At 32.9% G+C, this 3512-nt stretch overlaps 1 long non-coding RNA gene across 1 annotated transcript; it reads right to left on the minus strand.

Annotated features, from left to right (window-relative positions):
* Positions 1-1002: 1002 nt before the first annotated feature.
* Positions 1003-1475, minus strand: LOC145613690 (uncharacterized). The gene is made up of 3 exons (XR_014107007.1): positions 1356-1475; positions 1159-1271; positions 1003-1060 (listed from the first exon to the last, which is right to left on the minus strand). It is a non-coding gene; the product is annotated as an uncharacterized LOC145613690 (long non-coding RNA).
* Positions 1476-3512: the final 2037 nt, after the last annotated feature.

A 3512-nucleotide genomic window follows, 5' to 3' on the forward strand; every position in this document is an offset into this window, starting at 1 on the left:
GGCCCGAATATGGCCTATATCACTTTACTTTGCCCATTTCCTACATTTCTTATTAAATGAACTTTATTTATCTCATAACATGTCAATATTATCTAGTTATAGGTGTATAAGGAAAGAAATCACATCAAAAGAGCATATTAACACAAAATGGCCCAAAGATGGCCCATATGACTTCTATTAAGCCCATTTTCTACCTTTCTTGTGAAATCACCTTTTTTAATTCTCATAACATGTCAATGTTGGGTAATATTAGGTTTCTAAGGCTAAAAATCACATCAATATAGCATTTCATTAAGTTTAACAACGCATTTTACTCAAAATGGCCCAAATATGGCTTATATGGCTTCTATGTAGCCCATTTCCTACATTACATATCAAATGAACTATTTCTTTCTCATAACATGTCAATGACACCTAGTTTTATGTGTCTAAGCCCTAAAATTGAATCAAAAGAACATTTTATTAAGGTTTAAGACGATTTTTACTCAAAATGGCCCGAATATGGCCTAAATGACTTTACTTTGCCCATTTCCTACATTTCTTATTAAATGAAATTTATTTATCTCATAACATGTCAATATTATCTAGTTATAGGTATATAAGCCAAGAAATCACATCAAAAGAGCATATTAACACAAAATGGCCCAAATATGGCCCATATGACTTCTATTCAGCCCATTTTCTACCTTTCTTGTCAAATCACCTTTTTAATTCTTATAACATGTCAATGTTGGGTAATATTAGGTGTCTAAGGCTAGAAATCATATCAATATAGCATTTCATTAAGTTTTAGGACTTACCTCATCAAGATGTTGAGTGTCCGTACAATGAGTCACAATGTCAAGCATGAATCTCATCACATACAAAGCACAATCAAGTCCATTTTCTTATTGTGCGCACTAGCATATGACAAACAAATCACATCAGTGAAACATGAAAAGGAAATTAGCAAATATTTACAAACATAGATTTTGAAGATAATCACAATATCATGTAAATTACCAACGGTTACTTCCATGTTGGACCCTTTGGAGCACGACAATGTAGCTTCTTCATAACACTGTAGTAAATAAAGTACATTCAAATTTGATTAGTTGTATGACTACTAAATTAGTTATTATTAGCAATAATCATCACTAGGTAGCTATATATATTTACTTTTGCAATATAGACTTCACGAGCCACTTCTCCGATGATCGAGCTGAATCAAGGTGATAAATTATGTTATTGGAATTACAAATCACCATGAGGATCCAATGCTCCCTACATAACTTCACAATAGACAAGCAAATTAATATTTATGAGTCAACATATAATGAGGCCAAATCGATTGAATTTGACATGGTTAGACTTACTCTTTATAACATGGGGCGAATATAAACTTGTCTCTCGCACGCGCTGATTCCCTGATACTTTGCTCAACATAGTACAACACGTCATGGGGGTTGCCTATGATTCTAGTAGTGGATAACTGCTCGGGGCATATATGCACCGGTTCAGTCCAAACCGGTGCCAAAAATGGCCTACAAAATTGGTGGGAAGGTAAACCAGAGTAAAAGGCACCGGTTCACTTCAAACCGGTGCCAAAATCACAAAGGCCACCGGTTTGAACCGGTGCCTTTGTGAAACGGACCTTTTATTATTTAAAAAAAAAAACCGTCCTTATCTCTCCTTAAAACCCTAAAACTTAGCTTGCTCCTTCTCTCTCCTCTCAGTCCGCCTCTTTCATCACTCTCTCCTCTCCCTTCTCTCTCCTCTGCTCTCCCTTCTTGCTCTATCTACTCTCCCTTCTTGCTCTATCTCCTCTGCCTTCTTGCTCATCTCTTCTCTTTCTCTTCGAACCTCTTCTCTTCTCTTCGAACACCACCGCAACAACACCTACTTGATCTCTCCTCTGCTCTCCCTTAAACCGCAACAACAACAACATGCAATAATAAACCGCAACAACAACACCACAAAGCCGCCGCCACCACCGTAACATCAAGTTGATTTGGGTTTGTTCGAAGTTGATTTTGGGTTTAATTGATTTGATGAGTGTCTTCGAAATTTTTTATGGGTTTCTTTAAAAAAAATTTGTTTAATCCACCACGAATTAAATTTGTTTTATTGCTTAATTTTTTATTTTAATCGATTTAAATTTGTTTTTTTAAAATGATTTTCGATTTTCTAGTTTGGTTAATCAATTTTTTAACTTATTTTAATTCGATTTTTTTTTTAATTTCTGGGTTTTTTTGTCGAATTTTTTTTTTTATTTTCTGGGTTTTAATTGATGTTCTGGGTTTTAATTGATTTTCTGGGTTTTATTTTCTGGGTTGTAATTAATGTTATGCGTTTTTGAACTGATTTTGTTTATTTTTCTTTTTTTTTTTTCCGATTTTCTGGGTTTTTTTATTGGATTTTTGAACTGTTTTTTTTTTCGATTTTCTGGTTTTTTTTTTTTTTTTCCGATTCATTTTCTTTTTTGAACTGATTTTCATTTTCATTTTCTGGGTTATTCTTTTCTTTTTTTCGATTTTTTTTTTCGATTTTCTGGGTTTTTGAATTGATTCATGTTAATCGATTCATTTTGGTTGTTTTAATTGGTGCAGGTATATGGATTTAGTTCTTAAATTGAAGAATCAACATGCAAGTATATTGATCTTAAATCGAAGAATCAACTGATTTTATTTTTTTTTTTTATTTATATTGTAATTTTTTTTTTATTTATATGTGTAATTTTTTTTATTTTGATTTAGCTGTTGTAATTTATTTTGCCCTATACTATAATTTTTTTTGATTATATATATATTGAACAGATTTGATTATATTAATATTTTGGCACTTTTGGTTATTATTAAGATTTGATTATACTGTAATTTTTTTTTATTATATATATTAATATTATAATGAACAGATTTGATTATATTAATATTAATACAGATCTAATTTTTAAGTAAAAAAAAAAATTATTATGTTGGCACTTTAGGCACCGGTTAACCGGTGCCAAAAAAGGAATCATAAAATTTTTTGGTACTTTTTGGCATCGGTGCCAATTTCAACTTTTGGCACCGGTTTGAACCGGTGCCTTTTTAAACCCCTTTTTGGCACCCCCCACATTGGCACCGGTTCAAACCGGTGCCTTAGGCCGGGTTTGAACCGGTGCCAAATTCGTTTTTTCACGTAGTGTATAACCATCCAACTTTACAAGGAGAATCAGTTTCGATTAAGTGCTCCTGTAGTGCTCTGCGTGCATGAACATTGAATAATTAATCACATGTAGGATAATCACCATAAATTTGAATAACTTGAAAAAAGTGTAGATTATGTGGGCATTTAAGTGCCTCATGAATGTTTGAATGAGGGAAATGTTAAGCTTTGCACCACGTAGAAATTCCTTCACATCTTCTTTGCTGATCCATGCAACTGTATCCTCATCATAGTGGAACATTTCCTTAGGAAGTGCAACTTCCATGGGATCGACCAAATGACAAGCACAGTTGTGAAGAAAGGTCATGTCAGCAAAGAGCGATTGA

Source organism: Chenopodium album, chromosome 3 (genome assembly GCF_948465745.1).
Source record: "Chenopodium album chromosome 3, dcCheAlbu1.1, whole genome shotgun sequence".
NCBI classification, from domain to species: Eukaryota; Viridiplantae; Streptophyta; class Magnoliopsida; order Caryophyllales; family Amaranthaceae; genus Chenopodium; species Chenopodium album.